Raw genomic sequence first — 19,688 nt, forward strand, 5'->3', positions numbered from 1 at the left:
CCAGAAGCTAGCATATTTCTATTGAATGTCCAATCTAGAGCATGTTTTTGTTTCTTAAGTGAGAAAGTACTATTTACGTTAAAAGAGAAGAAAAGAACTAATCTGTGGTCAATGTTCTTTTTAGGTACAATTTTTAGCTCTAGGTGGAGCTATGACTGCAACAATTAAGAAAATTCAAAGTTGATTGAGACATGGAACAAAGTAGCTATGACTTAAATGGGCAAATAGCTAAGAAATGAAAACAGATTTGTCTCTATGTTGGGGCCCACTTTCTTGTTCTGCAATGATCAAGCAAAAGTCTGGTTAAGCAAACATGGTCTGAATCATATTCTTATCACATAAAAGTTAGAGAAGTCACAGCTGGAATCCATCATTGAGGTTCCAAGTGTGGGCTTTGGAATAAGAGCAGGAGAAGAAGCATCTGGTTTTCCACCTAGCGGCCATTTTCACTGATGAGAAAGGCTCAAGATAATGTGTCAAGAATTAAATGAGATAATGGACATAAAGTACTATTCATAGCGTGGTAAATCTTTTCATTTGTGAAAAGAAACAATCTTTCAAAAGAAGGGAAACTTGTTGAACTTGAACTCGGCTCATAAATTCTACCATTTTAGTTTCTCTTCTTTAAGACATAAATTGTTTAAGAACTCTGCCACAGGGCTGTCTCCACTTACTGCAGCTTTCTCTTTGCAATTTAGGACCAGATAAGAACTGTGTGTGAGGGATGGATTCAGGAGGGGTTCACCTGACTATTCTCAGAATCAGATTTTGAACAGTCTTCTGCTTTCAAGTGAATTATCTGTGTTTCCCTCTTTGTCAGACCGAGCGCAAGTCGAATGTGTAGGGAGCATTTCCTTTTATTTTTTTTCCTCTATGTGATACTATCTGGTGTAGAAACTTGAAACTCAAGGTGATTAATTGCATCAGTGTTGGGCATCCCCTGTGGCAGCAGAACATTTTTCTAGTGAGGCGTTGGTGACAGTCATTCAAATATCTCGAGGTTGTTACCACGGAACTTGTCTTTTGGAGCTGGCTGTGTTCTAAAGCAAAGCAGGCAGAAGAGCGGGCCTGGTTCCTCAATATGTCTGTTTTAAACCAACCACTTGAAGGTTGTTTCAGGATAGTGGCTCACGAAGGGTTTGAATCACTACTGTGCCAGTTACTCATCAGGAGAGACTGGACAGTTTACTCTGCTTGATTTTTCTCCTGTGTTTCTCTCACATGTTGTGGACAAGTTGGGATCTTACCTCATTGCTTCGTTGTAGAGTTTTAATAAGTTAGTACATGGAGAGTCAGGATGTCATAGGGATTGAGATGTGCGTTTCATGGTCCTTACCATAGATTCAGACGCCTGTATGGGGATTTTGTCCACAGTCTGATCTTGAGCCAGTAGAGCGGAGGTGGGGCCCACAGTTCTGCATTTCTCACAAGCTCTTAGGGGTACGTGGAAGCTGCTGCTCCACAAACCGCATTTTGAGTAGCAGGGAGTGGGAATTTAATGCTGGTCCTGCCTCTCGCTAGCTGTAGGATTTTATGCAAATCACCCAAGCTCTTTGTGCCTCTGTCATTTCATTAAAATGGAGATAATAACGGTGACTACCTCATGAGGTTCCATGAGGATAAAATTGATATTTGTGAAGAGTTTGGAACAGGATCAAGTCACATGGTGGGCACCCAATGCACATTAGCTAGTGTTACTGCTTTTATTACTGAATGATGGGAGGTATCTCCTTCATCCTATCACCACATTAAAAAAAAAAAAAGGAATATATTTATCAGGGTAGAGGGATGTTCTTGCCAATTGAAACATTGTCCACAAAGCATGTAAGCAGACATACCCTCACTGTATATATAAATATACTCAGTTTATTTGTATAGTACTTTTACTATATAGGAGACATAAGTGCATTAAATATATTAATACACTAAAGAGACAAGAGTAAAGAGCTTTGGCATAAACCACACCATCCACCTCACCGGACCCTGGACTCTGGGAGGTAGATGTTGTTATTATTCTGTGCATTTTATATATGAGGAAACCAAAATGTGTGGTTAGAATAGTAAGTGGAAAAGTCAGGATTTGAAAATCCTCAGTCTAGTTTCAGACCTTGATGTTAACTACACCACTTGTGGTTTGATGGTATTTATCATTGTTTCTTAGTCTTAACTTTATTGATTTTGATTCCACACTTAAAAGGAAATTTTCTGATTAATATTACCTTCATATGTAGTTACACCCATGGAGAGAAAATGAACTAATCAGGCCAAGTTGAGTGTTTTTGCATTTTGTTGTTGTTGTTTTCAAACCTAATAGCAATTGTACTTCTGTCTTAAGAAATACACATCTAACATCTTTGGCATTTTTAGTGTAAACTCATCCTTGAATAATGACTTAACTTTCAAGACACCATAAACTTTGACTTCTGGAACCTAGAAGGCATAGGTCCAGATCCTGGATGTGGTGAGTTATCCAGTAACGAGGTCTTCCAGGAAATAACAAGAGAGCTCCTCCTACTGATGGCTTGAGCCTGAATAACATACCTTTCTGTCCAGTCTGCAGAAACATGACCAGTGATGGACCTACAAGAACTGCACACCAGCCATTAAACTAGCCTGAAATTCAGCTTTTCCAGGCTAGATAGAAGCAAAATTCCAAGGCGGCAAGGTTTTTGAAAGTCATGTGAATTGGACAGATAAAACTCCTCTGAAGACTTATTTTTTAAAAGATGGATCTGATTTTCCTTTGGAACTTTTTATTAGAGATAATTGGTAATTGATTCTAGAAGGTCTTGGAGGGTTTGCAATACTTTTTTCAGTAAGCACTAAAAAATAATCACCTGTCATGATACTTGGGGTACCTTATTTAACCTGGGGCATTCATAGCTGGATCCACCATCAGATACTTGGAGCTATGAATGCTGATGTGCAGAATTGGTGGAAAGCAAGGGTCACTCTAGTATATTCTATTGTCCTGACTCAGGCTTTGATCTCAAATGTTTATTTCATTTCCATTGGATCAGGCTGGACCACGGGCAAGCCTCAAGTGGGCCTCTTTTATCCCTTTAATTCAAAGCCTCTGGCTGACAGGCAATATAAAGAACCCACTCTTTCCCCTTTCTCTCTTCTGGACTGAACATTTTTAACTTCAGGCGGAAAATAAAGCTATAAAATGAAGATTATTCTGCAGATTATTTGTAACTCCTTAATCCTCCTCTCCAGGAATTGACCCAAAGACCATAGCAGGTGCCCTTGAGAATTGCATTTCTTTCCTACGGCTGTTTACTAAATGACTTAGCTTAAAACAACCATTTATTAGCTAACAGTTGTGCAGGGTAAAAGTATAGCCGCCATTTGGCTTGTTTCTCTGCTTAAAGTCTCAAAGTCTACAATCAAGGTATCAGTTGGGCTTAGTTCTTGTCTGGAGGCTTGGGACAAAAAAACCCCAAAAAACAAAAAAACAAAAACAAAAACAAACAAACAAACAAATAAACAAAAAATGCCCTTCCAAGCTCATTCATCACTGGCAGAATTCAGTCCTTGAATTTGTGGAACTGATGTTCCATTTTTCCCCCTCTTCTTGAATTTTTAATTTAAATTCTAGTTAAGTTAACATACAGTTTGATATTGGTTTCAGGAGTAGAATTCAGTGATTCCTCACTTACATATGACATCCCAGGGCTCCTTAATACCCATCACCCATCCTGCCCATTCCCCACCCACCCACCTCCCTCCATGAATCCTCAGTTTGTTCTGTATGGTTTATTTTCTTCTCTCTTTTTTCTTTTCTTTTTCCCCCTCCCATCTGTTCATCTAGTTTGTTTCTTAAATTGCACATATGAGTGAAATCATATGGTATTTCTTTTATTCTGATTGACTTATTTAGCTTAGCATGATACCCTCTAGCTCCATCCACATCACTGCAAATGTCAAGATTTCATTCTTTTTGATGACTAATATTCCATTGTGTATGTGTATGATCACATCTTCTTTGTCCTGAAAGACTCAAACAAAAAATTGCTAGAACTAATATATGAATTCAGCAAAGTCACAGGGTATAAAATCAATGTACAGAAACCTGTTGCATTTCTATACACCAACAATGAAGCAGCAGAAAAAGAAATCAAGAAATTGATCCCATTTACAATTGTACTGAAAACTATAGGATACCTAGGAATAAACCTAACCAAGGAGGTAAAAGATCTGAACTCGGAAAACTTATGAAGGAGATTGTGGAAGACACAAAGAAATGGAAAAACTTTTTTTTTTTTTTTTTTTGTTTCTAAATGCCTGGGACCTAGGGGCTGTTCTAAGCGCCTAGATGTTATTGACATCACTTGCTACTTGGTCTTCTCCTTCTTCAAACCAGTAGCATACCAAATAATTCTCAAGCTTTAAATCTCTATCTTCTCTTCTACCACCACCCAGGAAAAACAAAAACAAAAACAAACCTCTGTTTTAAGTGGCTGGAATGATAACATCAGACCCATTCAGATAATCTCACTTTCTTAAGCTTGCTTTATTGTATAATACAATCCATCACAGATGTAGAATTTATCCCATTCACAGCCCCATGGATTATATGGGCTGTGTACATGATGAGTGGGAAATCTTGGGAGCCATCTGTGGGAATAAAATAAGGGCTTAATGCCTAGAATAGGCTCAGGAGTTTTGAGTCTTTGGCCAATAGTTACTTGGGTGCAGGTACTCCCTCCTTTAGAAAGAAAGCCTATGGACAGAGCAATGTTGATGGCAACCTTACCTAAATTGTGTGATCTATTTTTTTTTTATTGGCCTATTTTGTGTTTCAAAAAAATTGTTTTTCATGGAATGGTTATTAAATGTCACAGTAAATTTGAACACTGTGGACAAATGGCTCTAATAGGATGTAACCTATGGGACCAGGCTGTTTCTATCACAGATTTGACATCCTAGGCCTCCTTTAGTTTGCAGTGTGAGTTTGTCTTTCTGAAAAAAAATGGCCACTCTGTCCTTAACTAAACCTCATGTGCTATCCCTTCAGGCTGTGTTAGAATTGCAATTATTCTTAATGGCTGTGTTCCTGTTTGATGCTTCTATTAAGTAATGTTAATTGAGCTTCAGCTCATTGTTCATTTTTACATTGTTTTTGTGGTGGTGAGTTACACCTATAACTAAAATTGTAGTCTTCGAAAACACATGTAATAATAAGCTTCGCCGAGATTTTGATATGACCTAATGTAGCAAAGTTGCCAATTGTATATGTTTTAGTCCTTGATACTTTTCTCTAGATAATGAGTAAATGGAGAAGACAGTGAGGACTGGGTTATTGCACGGGTGTCCATTACCTGATGATAAAATACTCTAGCACGCTGTGGGAGAGCCGAGTCTTGTCTGACCTTTCTGTAACTGAACTGACTAATAATCGTTAGTAGAGATCCCTTGACTATTTCAATGGGATTTTGCAATCCCATGCATAGACAATCAGGGCAGCTGCCAATGTGATCAAGAATAATCATGAAGAATGTATTACTAGCACGAGTGGATATGGCAGAAGTCAATGAAAGGGAGGACAGCCAGTGTTAAACCTTGTTCTCAGTGCTCCACGTGTTAAGACACTCACTGGAAGAGACAGTGCTTGAAGTTATTCGATGCTTTCTGGTGTATAGTTATGCATGTTGATTTTCTGTCTGGACTTTTATTTTTTCTTCTAAAAATGAATAACTGCAAAAGTATAAAAAGTGAAATTAACAAACAGTGAGTAATAAACTATAAGTGATTTAGAGAGCAACACTCCAATAAGAATGTGGGCAGTAAACATCAATATGTAATTCCAAGGTCTTTTTGGCTTTATCTTACATAATTTCATAGCACTTTGTCTCACAGCTTGAACTATACACTAAATGCAACCATCTTTATTATGTATCCAAAATGATACACAAAGAGCTCTGTGAGGTGTATTTCTTTCTCACCATTAAATCTACCCCATTAACCAGTGTCTAGTAATGGCAAGTGATGAACAGATATATGTTTAAAAATTAACTATTTATTTCTTAAGCTCTGATTAATCAAATATAACAAGGAAAGATCACATGTGAACTATGAAATACAAACTGAAATACAAATGTATTTACATTGGCAAAGGTTAAAAACAAAAAAACAACAACAAAAAAAGAAAATGTATCAGGGGTGTAGTGAGGGGGAAAAATGGCATTCTCATTCCCTTTGGGTTGATCTCAACTAATCTGAGCATGACTTAAGTGATAAAAACTCACTGATGAATAAAAACATCTTTTGGCAAGAAATAAGTATACTACAAAACACTATGAAGAGCAATCTGGCAACTTTGTATCAACAGAATAATAATTGTATCAGAGACTCATTAATTGTAATTTTAGAGACTTGCCCCATAATATTCACTGAGGATATGAATGTTCCTATTATAAACTAAAAACATAGGAAATAACCATAAAATCAAATGAAAAGAGAATAGTTACATTATTATATACCCATGTGATGAAATCCTTTAGGCTATTTGAAGAATATCTAAGTACTTGGGAAATTGTTCAAGGTATGTTTAGTAGAGAAATAAGTGGATTGCAACATAATACTGATTAAATACAATATATGTGTATGAAAGGACAGATAGATATTCCATAGTTTTCTTTTATGAAGATGATAGGTGATTTTTTTGAAGACAGCCTTTTTTTTTTTAAGATTTTATTTATTTGACAGAGAGATCACAAGTAGGCAGACAGGCAGGCAGAGAGAGGGGGGAAGCAGGCTCCCTGCTGAGCAGAGAGCCCAATGCGGGGCTCGATCCCAGGACCCTGAAATCATGACCTGAGCCAAAGGCAGAGGCTTATAACACTGAGCCACCCAGGCGCCCCAAGACAGCTTTTCTTTTTAGACAGTTTTAGATTTCCAGAAAAATTGAAGATATTTAAGAGTCAACAAGACCATCACCCTAACTCAATTTCTGCTATTAAAATTTTACACAAGTATGATAGATTTGTAAAGAATGAGTGAAGTAATATTAAGATATTATTAATACCTATAGTTCCTACTTGATTTGGATTTCTTTAGCTTTTATGCAACTTCTGGGTCTTTTTACAGTATACTTTTTTTTACATTCTTTTGTATTTTTCACAACTTCTGAAACGTACTTTCAGATTCGGATGATGGCATAGTAACTTTGTGAAACTAACCCTCCTAATTTTTGACCATACTTTTGCAACATAGATTTAAAATAAAACTGTTTGTAGGCTAATTCCTTTCCTGTACCCATGTGGGGCAAGAATGCAAGCAACACTGGAAAGTAACATCTAGGAGCTGAAAACACTGAGCAGAGTTAGCAGCAGAAAAATCTTCCTAAATTAGGACTTAGAGAAATACACCTGCCATAATAAAACCCAAAACTAAGCCATAAAAGATGAAAGGGATCTACTAGTGATTTAATTGCAGAAGAAGCTAATAGAATATAGATTGTCTACCCCAAGCACAAATTTATTGTACATATACTGTTATGATAAAGTCACTAGAAAAAGACCCAGTGATGATTGATAGACTGCAAGTAATATATGAAAAGTATGGTAAAAGTAAAACACAGAAATAGGTGAACATAATGGGTAAAGAAATCAGAAATTTAAAAATATTGGAAAACTGTTAGAGTAAACTAGAAAGTCTAGAACGGAAATCCTCAGTACCTCAAATCAAGAAATTCGGACTATGATATTAAGAGTGTATTGAACACAATAGAAGAACCAGTAGACTTGAAAATTAATCAAAAGAAATGATACACATTGAAGCACAGAATGAAATACAAGCAATGAAGATGGGTATCTATGTTAGGATCAGATGAAATAGACAAGATGCAAAGGGTGTTACAAGAAATAAAGTGTGTCAGTATATAATGATAAAAAGTGTCAGTTTATTCAGAATACATGATCTAACAATAGTTTAACAATAGAACAAAAATAAAAATTGACATAACTAAAGGAATAAATAGAAAAATCTAAAATTATGCTTGGAGACTTTAATTTCCTCCCCTTTGTGGGGAACCCCCCTATACTGTTGGTGGGAATGCAAGCTGGTGCAACCACTCTGGAAAACAGCATGGAGGTTCCTTAAAAAGTTGAAAATAGAACTACCCTATGACCCAGCAATTGCACTACTGGGTATTTACCCTAAAGATACAAATGTAGTGATCCAAAGGGGTACGTGCACCTGAATGTTTATAGCAGTAATGCCTACAATAGCCAAACTATGGAAAGAACCTAGATGCCCATCAACAGATGGATGGATAAAGAAGAAGTGGTATATATATACAATGGAATACTGTGCAGCCATCAAAATGAAATGAAATGAAATCTTGCCATTTGCGACAACATGGATGGAACTAGAGGGTATCATGCTTAGCGAAATAAGTCAATTGGAGAAAGACAACTATCATATGATCTCCCTGATATGAGGTAATGGAGATGCAACATGGGGGGTTTGGGGAGTAGGTAAAGAATAAATGAAACAATATGGGATCAGGAGGGAGACAAACCATAAGTGACTCTTAATCTCACAAAACAAAGTGAGGGTTGCTGGGCGAGGGGGTCGGAAGAGGGGGGTGGGGTTATGGACATTGGGAAGGGTATGTGCTATGGTGAGTGCTGTGAAGAGTGTAAACCTGGCCATTCACAGACCTATACCACTGGGGATAAAAATACATTATATATTTATAATTTCCTCTCCTTTGTAATTGATTGAACACTGAAGGGGGAAAATGAATTAGGATATAGAAGATTTGAACAGCACTATCAACCGACTTCATCTAACTGGAATATATAGAATAATATATCCCCCGAATTTTTTTTTCCTGAGTGCACATGGCTCCTTTCAGCTAGATAGACCTTATGCTGGGTGATGAAATAAGTTGTTTATTATGTTTTTAATTGAGGTATAATTGACATACACTGTTATATTAGTTTCACATGTACAACATAATGAAAAAAAAATTGAGGTGCATATATCTTTTCAAAATAGTGTTTCTGTTTTCTATACCCAGTGGTGGAATTATCAGATTGTGTGATAATTGTATTTTTTTTAATCATTTTGGGTTTCCATACTCTTTCCCATAGTGGATGCACCAATTTACATTCCCCCCAACAGTGCATGTGGATTCCCTTTTGTCCATGTCCTTGCCATCACTTGTTATTTCTTATCTTTCTGATACTAGCCGCTCTGATTAGTGATACCTTATAGTGGTATCACTAATTTGATAGGCATTTCTTTCACGATTCATGAGGTTTAGCACAAATTCACATTTGTGAATGTCTCCCCATGCTGGAGAACTGAAGTGGACACAGGCCAGTTTGTTCCAGGATGCTCTGTTTATTAAAATAAATCCTAATAACTTGAAAGCACTGTAGTCATAACAGTTTTAATGTCAACAGTGGACTTTTATTAGAAATTAGTAAAAGGGAGACTTTCATTTTAAAAGTACCCAAATACTTAGAATTGAAGGAACATACCTAAAAATGACAAATAGGACACTGAAAAAAAAAAAAAAACTAAATTTTTAAAAAATGACAAATGGGCCGGGAAATCACAGTGTAACTAGAAAACATTTTTAACTGATAATGAAAACAAAACTCCTCATCTTCTGGGATACATCTTATGGAATCATAAAGAGGAAACTTATAGCTTTAAATATTTAAAGATGAAAATAAATTTCTTGAGATTAAAGTAAGAGGAGTAATTTAAACCAAAATAAGTCAGATTATATCAAAGGAAGGAAACAATAAGAAATACTAATAGTAACAAAAGTTATTTCATTGAAATGTTGATAAAGTTGATAATTCCAAGACTTAAAAGATTAAGGAATAATAATTAAAAAAAAACACAGACCATCAAACATCAAGAATTATAGGAATTCAGTATTCTATTATATTGAAACAATGATGAGATATTTTCATCATTTTTAAGCCAATTTAAAAAACCTTGGTCATACACACAAATCCATGAAAAAATAACTTCCACAAATAATAGAGGAAGGGATAGAATATCCAAAAAGTCATTTGTTTCTTGAATTTAATTTGTAATTAAAATTTTTCCACAAAACAACCTTTAGGACAAGATACCTTCACTAGTAGATTCAGATATTTAAAGAAAATACAAAACATACATAAACTTGTCTGTGAAATAAAGAGAATATTTACCAGCTTGTTTCATTAAGCAAGCACAACATTAATACCAAAGTCAGGTAAGGACATCAAAGAAATTAAAATTAGACTAATGCTTTTCTTGAACTTGTACACAATAATCTGTAGCAACATATTTGGAATATAATCTAGCAATATTAAAAAATGTTAATGCACTAGAAACAGATGAAGATTATCCAAAGAATGCAAGGTAGATTTTATATTTGGTAATTTGATTCATATCAAAAGTGCTTAACATCATGAGTCATAAGGGTAAGGCTAGGTAAAATAGGAGTGAAAACATTTTATGGACAACTCAAAGTTTTGAGTGGGCATTTTTTACATACATTCTCTTTAAGTTAATTTTGGTCACTCTTAAGACATTACAGCCTTGTTCAGTTTATGAAATCTATATGGAAATCTTTCTTCAACCTTGAAAATTGGAAGATTTTCGGTTCTAAGATTCTTCTCTGCAACACACTCTATGTATTTTTCACAATGAGAGAAGTAAACCAGAAGCACTGAAGGATTTCTTGGAGCTTTGTTAGAGAAGTGTCCAAAGATGGCTCATTTCTTTTTTCAAACAATATATAAATAAGTCGACAGTGACTGCTATTAACCTCTTCGTAACAGGAAAAGAAAATCTATTACATGTTTCTACAGCAGTGCAGATAAATAAAGGACTGGGGATATACATCTGCTATAAATTACAAATGTATTTGGTAGAACATGTTGAACACAACAGAATCAAAGTAGCTCTACTAAGCAGGAGCCAATGGAACATGCTTGGAAGACTTTTCTGTGACACTGGCTTTCTTATGCGGGCACATAGCTATCCATTCAGTAAGAATCTTGCCCAGTGCAAAGGACACATGGAATTATATCCCCATTGGGAAATTTTTTTTTTTAAAACCACATACATTAATAAGGCCATAAACTCATTCAAAGAAAGAAAGCAAAATTGATGCTCAGTTGTCTCTGAACAACTTCTTGGTCTGCAGCTTTTCAGTGTCTAGGAAAGCAGAAAACTTTCCAAGTTGAAAGCAAGGTAAACACAGCATTTTATTCAGCATTTCTAGAGAAACACTTAAGAGTTCTTAGAAATGCTACCTGTATTAAAAATCACTAACAGCTTTTCCTAAATAGACAAGTGGGGTTTTTTTTTTTCTTTTGATCACTGCTGTATCTCTAAATCCAGTTTTATGCAGAGTCATAAAATAAGGTTACCTTGCCTCCTCTGTAGATCCCTTAAAGTTTTTAAGAAAAAAAAACATGGTTTTCTATACTAGTTACATTTATGTATGTATGTATGTAAGTATGTTTTGTTATGTTAGTCACCACACGGTACATCATTAGTTTTTGGTATAGTGTTCCATGATTCATTATTTGCATATATAACACCCAGTGCTCCATGCAATATGTGCCCTCCTTAATAACCATCACTGGGCTAACCCAACCCCCCACCCCCTCCCCTCTAAAATCCTCAGTTTGTTTCTCAGAGTCCACAGTCTCTCATGGTTCGTCTCCACCTCTAATTTTCCCCAATTCACTTCTCTCCATCTCCCAATGTCCTTTGTGTTATTCCTTATGTTCCACAAGTAAGTGAAACCATATGATAACTGACTCTCTCTGCTTGACTTATTTCACTCAGCATAATCTCCTCCAGTTCCATCCATGTTGATATAAAAGTTGGGTATTCATCCTTTCTGATGGAGGCCTAATACTCCATAGTACATATGGACCATATCTTCTTTATCTATTTGTCTGCTGAAGGCAGCTTGGCTCTTTTCATAGTGTGGCAATTGTGACCATTGTTGCTATGAACATTGGAGTGCATATGATCCTTCTTTTCACTATATCTGTATCTTTGGGGTAAATACCCAGTAGTGCAGTTGTACTTATGCTTACTTAGACTTGTAGCTTTCAGTTTCTTGTGTTGCCTTTAGTTTTTATTAATTTGTAATCTTGTGGGAAACCTTAGCCTGCCAACAAAATTAGGGGCTAAGATAGTACATTGTGTGAACTGTAGTCTCATTGTAATTTCCTTAGTTGGGATTTAACAGTGAACCTTCAGGTCATTTTCAAATGTGTTCTTAAAAATTTAATTTCCTCTACTTGTGATAGCAGCATAAAACTAAGATACCCAGTTAAGTAAGGTCACTGTATTGGTACACTTTCTGTTTTGTTCTTGGCAGGTACTTTGAGGTACTTTGCAGGGTTATGAAATGTGTTCAGCTTGAGTGCAGCCTGAGGACTAAAGTAGACAGGAAAAGCAGTGGTTTTTCAAGGGTAGCAGAGTGATGGAATCCTGGACTGAGTCTGATTTTAGTGATGGTTTTACTGTTCTTCTTTCTGCAGCACAAAAATTCATTGCCACTATGGTAGATACATTCTGGCTAAAACAGACAAATATATTTTAATCCACAAATAGGCTTCTGCTATTAATTTTATGTAATCAGTGAATTATCCTGTGTATTTTGAACTTCAGAAAAAAAGTATTCTGTGTGTAAAATGTCAGTGTTACTTTTGAATCCGCAATTAAAAATCAAGTAAAATGTTTTCCTGAAGGTTTCTGGAATCCATAATACTCAGCTTTGAATCATTGATCATGCTATTAATAGATTTCTTGAATTAAAAAATTAAGTTTCTTCCCCTTGCTGTCAGAAACAAAACATTTCAGCAGTGAGGTGAAGGTAACTGATGATCATTGGCTTTTTAAAATATTCTTCTTCCTACTTCTTTTTCTATTTATTTGTTAGAACACAAGAAATTAGGTCCCTGAAACATGTGGAAGAATTAAGGTAACACAACCTACCTTGTCCTTTTATGTCCTTGAATCAAGAACTGCTTAGCAACAAACCTGAAACCATGTTTTTGTTTTTGTTTTAATCTTGTGATCACCTGTATTTCTCTGGGTTCATTTTTAAGTCGTGTTATTCTCCAGATGATTGGATTTTCCCAATGAACTTGAAGCTCATCTATCTTTGTAGTATATGTTAGATGACAGAGCTGTAGGCAAACCACTTAGCATTGCTCCAGCTTCTGTGCTATGTGCTCTGTAAGTGCACAGAAAACCTACTTTCCTGATAATATACGTCACTCAGTGGTCTATATTTGATAGCAAATTTGCTTTACCTGATGGGAATTCTCAGCATTGTATTCAGATTCTTTTATGACTCAGGTCCAGAAGGGAAACACCTAGCTAATAACAAATTTCTGTTGCCTTTATCTGAAGACAAACTCAGAATTGGTTATATTGTAGAATGTAAAGCAAGTAAGATGAATATATTCACAACGTTATGTGTATCCTCAATGGGAAGGTTTAGGGGAGATACATGTGAATGTCAGTGTGGCTGCTAGACAAACCTACTAGATTCAACCTAGTAATCTACAAAGCTCAGGTTAGTGAATTACTTGGAAGCTCAGTTTCCTGTAGATTCTGTATCAACTGGATACATTTAAGCTAAAGGAACAAAGACTTGAGAGGCTTCTGTCTCTTTCCAAATGAATGAAAGATTGCACACTGAAAGAGAGGTTAGACTTACTTTGTTTCCATTTAGAAGGTAGAAGCACACCCAATGCTGGCAGGTTTTTGGATGCAGAACTTAGCTTAATTTAGTACTTTTAAAAATTCCGCCAAATGAGAGGTAGATGTTAAGCCTATGTGGACAAGCAGTGAGTCTCTATCATTGACCAGTCTGTCAGGGAGGTTGGCAAGGAGACTTTTGATCTGGCAGAAATTTGCATTTGTCACTTTTTTTTTTTTAAATAATTTTTTTATTTTTTATTTTTATCCCCCGGGGTAGAGGTCTGTGAATCGCCAGGTTTACACACTTCACAGCACTCATCATAGCACATACCCCCTCCAATGTCCATAACCTCACCCCCCTCTCCCAAGCCCCCTCCCCCCAGCAACCCTCGCATTTGTCACTTTTAACTTTCATTCTGACCATGCTTCTGCTGAATTTGCCTTTGTATTTGACAACACTGTCCTTTCTCTGATCTCTCATTTTCCTTTGGTTTACGACTTGATAAGACACAGAGAGGGGAGAAAAGAAGCCTAAATCTATGTCTTAATTACTACTACATGATTTTATTAATTAACTCATACAAACATTTTTATCATACAATTCCTTTGAGCTTCTGGGACCATTTCATTACCTTAATGCCCAGATTCTCAAACCACATATTCATGTGGCTCTAATCTAATTCTTTTCTTAGACCATGTGTGTTTTCTTTCACTCTCTTTCAGTCAGCCTTACTTAATGTAGCAGTTAGTCATCTGAGAGTGTGAAGTTAGAAACTCTTATTTCCATTTATGTAAAAGGAAAAATGGCTTTTTTAATGAAACAGATGATGTTTGACTTCTTAGAAGTCTCAATAATGCCTACAAATTCAAGGCAAGGGTTAAAAAGTGACTTATTTAAGGCCCAGAATCAAATGGGACAAAGAAAAAGGAATGCACAATTTTTTCTCATTAAATGCATTCCTAATCCAGAACTTTTCATAATAGGCTTCCATGGTCAAATAAGTTAGAGAAATATTTATAGCAATCCTATTTACCATTTATTAAGTATGTACCATTTATTAAGTAAGTAAGTATTAAATGTATGGATTAGGTATAGAGTTTATATATATATGTTTTTTTTTTCCATTATTTTCACCCTATGAGGTCAAAGTTCTTATCACTGCTCTTGTTTCATAGAGAAGAGTCTGAGAAGTAAGAATGTCAAGTCAATTGCTCCTACCTCGGTAGTAAATGGTAGTGGCAGAAAGCGAAGCCTGTGATTCTAGTTCTCCATGACTCAGAGACCTAATTGTACATTTGTGGTTCATTAATCTTTGTAAGAGAAAAATGGTTATCAACTTTATTCCAAAGGTATTTGATCACAGGGCACTTGAGTGGGACCTGATGAGACACTAACTCTTTTCTTTTCAGAAACACCAGCTTTGATTATCTTTCAGCTGTATCTCTAATAATCTTTGTCTTTTTGATTAAAAATCATTTTGTTAGAGGAAAGAGTTCTAATTAGAAGAACCCCCATTGTGAGATATAGCTGGATGTTGTGAAATACTGGTGAAAATAATTTATTACCAGAAATTCTCAAATAGGGCAGCCTTCATCCCGGAAAGAGCATCAAGTTCAAAGTGAAGTTTGCATTAGTGACCACGAATGACTGTCCTTAGGGGATGAGTTTAGGGGTGGTTTGATATGCAGCAATAGCAAATCAATACAGAGAATGTATGTGTGAGTTTTGTAGGAGTTGTTAATAAAAGGGTGACCAATATGATTTTAGTGGATGTTACTTGAGTGAAAAGTTTGTTGACTTTTCCAAATCTCTGGTTCTGGAGAAGGATTTAACATTGTGAAATTGGTGATATGGCCATGTATTGAAGAGATAAGAGCTAGCCTTTCAGTTTCTGGGTTGCTGAAAGATGGAGAAGATTGGTCCTGCTCATTTTTTCTTAGGTCCAAAGTTGTGCTCTAGAAACGGGTGAGCTTGGAGGTTACTGGAGACCACCACAGTTTGGACAAAAAATGACCTACATCTGAGGTGTGCATCATTGTGCCTCCATGATGGAGATTAATGATGGAGATTAAGTTGAATCTCTCAGGGGTTGAAAAAATGTGCTTGAGAGCTGCTTGGGATTTAGTAACCCTGCAGACAGTGAGTTTAATAAGCAAAGGGGAGGGGAACAATGATCCCACTGCCATGTACATAGGTAAGGAAACAGCAGTGACGGGCCCAAAACATGACAGATAACTTAATATGGACTGCTTCTCCTTCCCGGCTATAAACCAGAGAGATAAGCCCAGGAAACAAAGAGGGGATCTATAAGAAGAATCCTCCCACATTTACTTTTATGTCAGTCTGAGTTCTATGAGCTAATGGGTGAACAATACCAATAAGCTGTTATTGGTGGCTGGATGAGGAGGGCTTTGTACCCAATGTGAAATTAAAATATTACTTGTAGTAAACCATCTTAATTACCTGAAAGTACCCAGAAAGTGACGAAAGGGTTCATAATTACTGTTAATGAAGCTTATCATGCAGAGGTAAAAAGAACATTCTCCAAGCACTGTTAGCAACAAATACAGAAAAATAAAAAATGTTTTGTATTTGTATTTCAATAAACTTTGATTCCTTAGGCAAACCGATGGAAGAATTTTAATTAAATATACTTAGTTGCCATAAATGGGTCTCTACTTGAAATTGATGAGCACAGTTTTGGGGTTTTGGCCAAATGGTCTGGTTCCTTTCTTTAAAAAAAGACAACCAGTTAGGGAAAAGCTGAGTCATATTATGTCGGTTGTGCTGAGAGATGTTCAGTTACCTAATTAAGAACAGCTGAGAGATGCAGGGTTATAATTTGTTGTGAGAGAAGAGACTGCTTTGTCCTAAGCAAGGGCCAAACTGTGTTGCCAAAGAATGTTCCAGAAGAGGCAATAGCTCCTAGAGCAATATATGAACTGAATGCCTTGGGTGGAGGGGAACCTTCCATGTAGGTGGAAATAGTGCAGTTGATTAGTACTTCCCATAGCACTAAACCAGAAATGGTAGATATTGATGGATTTATTTACCATTTCAGAGTAAATTGCAGTTACATGGGTAAAATCTGTAAAAGGCCTGAGGCAACTTACATGGTCTTGGATGTCGCTACCAGGTAAAGCTACAGCTTTGGGTGTATTTGAAATTATTGTCAACACTTGTCATTTTGTGTAAGGTATAGCAACTGCTGTTGTTTAAAGATGTCTGGTTTCTTATTAATAAATATCACTGTGGACTCGAAGTGTGGAACAGCAGCTATGACAATAATGTACTGGGAGCCAAAAGAAGATACAGAGCACAGCTTTGAATGAATTGGAAGGGTGGGTGTGCAAAGCAAATGGGTCCAGTACGTGATGAAAATCAAAAGCATTTGCTGTGAGAGTTATAGCACAGTGAGGAACTGATGGGCCCTTGAAGCTCTGTGTGTCTTCAACATTGTTTCCCATTCTTCTAGTTTAAAAAACATTTTTATAGGCAAATTTGAGATGAACAATGAGACGGTTTGAGTTGTAATGTAGTTTTAAGGAAAAGGACGCATATTGGCCTTGCATTTTCTATCCATCTCAAAATGCAGGAATGTACAATTTATCAAATACTTAGCCACAAAACTTTTAGACTGAACCTTTAAAACATATGTATTATTCCTCTTAAGGTATTGTTCTTTGGGTATTATTGTTATTAAGAGCTTTTCAGTCTTCTCTATCAAAGGCTCACTTATAAGTAAAGGGCTTGCAAATTGAGAAATATGGCATGAGCCCTCAGACTTTGACTTTATTGTAGCATCAGTAGTCAGTAAATGTGATCACAGAATTATGTAGCCCACACCTCCAAAATTAGGCTAAAGGGTATAGCTGCTTATACTTCTTAGAGTGAGCTCAATCACTTCATTTAAATGGAGACATAAAATAGGACTGCTGTTAAGCCTTACACCCATGTCTAAAACTCCACATTGCGTAAAGCTTTTCTCCTAAAGAAAAGTGCGCTTGTAACTGAAACCCGGTGTGTGTGTGTGTGTTTTGTTGTAGTAGTTAGAAAGGATTTAAGTTGTGTTAGTCTGAGCCATTCCAACTTGTGACTAACTCCCTAGGGCTTCCTTAGTTAAAGACTACATTTTTTGAACCTTGAAAATGCATGGTTACAAAGATATTGGTAAGTATGTCACTGAAATGATGAAACACCTCAAGCAAGTTAGAAAAAAAAAAAAAAGACATGAACTAAGGGATAAGTTCATTCTGTGCCTGAGGAAACCATTATTTTAAATCCTCTCATATTAAGTTTTTTAGAATGCTGATATCCTCATACATAAACCCACTGCCAGCTAATCTAAGGAAATCTAGTGACTAAAGTAGAGGCAAAACAAAGAAATGATAGGTCCATATTCTCCATTTGTCAATATTTAAAAGAAATTGTGTGGTATGTGACACACTGATGTGACATAGTTGGAAAACCAAGAAAAACATTGATGACAATAAATTGTGTAATCTTAGAAAAGTTAACCAATCTAAGTTTGTTTCCTCATACAGGAAATAGTACACATGACAAAGTCATTTGGAGTCTTCAATAAGCTCATGGGACAGTGTGACTGACAGTTATTACCAAAAGCTTTTGTTGGTGAAAGGGCCACGTCTTTCAAGGTCAAGCGCTATTTCACTGGATTCTCTTTTACCTGTAGTGTCTTACAGATGTTGCTGAGAGGACCGAAGCCCAGGCTGTGAACTTAAAAAAGAGTTCAGGTTGATTGTAGAGATAGTGATCCTATACAGAAAATGAGACCTTGGGAGCGAGAGGATTCTACCCAGTTCCACATGGATCATGAAACAACAGTGATGCCAAGTGAGCTCATAGTGAATTGTGGTGTTGAATGAAGCTTCACAAATCATAGGCCTTAGGTTAGATGGTGAACGTCTTCTCTAAGCACAGAAAATTGAAGGGAAATACAGATGTATTAGTTGGTTGTGTTGTAATAACAGAAAACCATAGGTGTAAGAGAAATTTGTTTTCCCACACTACTGGGGACTGGAAGTCTAGTCCCAGATCGAGATGCCAACAGGGTTAGCTTTCTCACACTCTGCAAGTGTGCAGAGAGCTGCCCTCAAGTCAGAGCTACCGGTGGTGCATCACGGTGCTGCCAGTTGTGGGCACCAGCATCCTTCCCTCTGAAGTGTCCAGGGCTGACAGAGGCACAGTCAGGAGGCCAAGCGTGATGGGCGATGAGTGTCCACATGCTTGGGAGGCTACCACTGTGGGCCACTGCAGTGTGCTGGGGACAGTGGAACAGTCTGCTCAGCTGGCTGGACAGGCCTTGACACTGTAGGGCACCCTCATGCCTGCTGCGGACGCTCATGTCCTGGTCTGTGCTCTCAGCAGAAGTGAGGGCCACATTTCTAAGGCAATGCCTTTTCAGTGCTAAATTTCTGAATTCCCCTCTGACTCCAAGTCTGCTGGTTTGATGTGCGTGGATCTGGGGCTCAGGATGAAAAACCCAGGTTCTGGCTTTGCCTTTGACCTTTGAGAACAAGTGGCTCACATGCTCAGGGCTTCCCCAGGACTGCCACTCGGAGTCACCAGGAGCTTTGATGACAATAAAAGCCAGGCCTGCTGTTTAAAAAAAAAGTGTATGTTGAAGACAGCAGAGCCTTCACCAGCCTGGGTCTCTGAAAGCCATCACACCCACCTGTTCACCTATACACTAGAATAGAGTTGAACTATTTTTCATTTCTGTGTCTTTGTTAGAGTAGCTAGCATTAGCCTAATACATTTTTCCATCATCAGCTTTCCCTTTTCTGCTTTCCACAGTATTCTCATTTTCCCATCTGAATTTACATCCTCATTTTTAGCCATATGATTCTCTAGATTCACCCTACCACCTTGTCTAATGAAGGGTCCTAATTATTTTAAGTTAATTCGCATATCCTGTCCCGCTATCCACTGTGAAGGACTGAGCATAAAACTCAATGCAGTGAGATTATAA

This window comes from Mustela putorius, unplaced genomic scaffold, assembly GCF_011764305.1.
Source record: "Mustela putorius furo isolate JIRA1106 unplaced genomic scaffold, ASM1176430v1.1 tig00000145_pilon_pilon_pilon, whole genome shotgun sequence".
Classification (NCBI taxonomy): domain Eukaryota; kingdom Metazoa; phylum Chordata; class Mammalia; order Carnivora; family Mustelidae; genus Mustela; species Mustela putorius.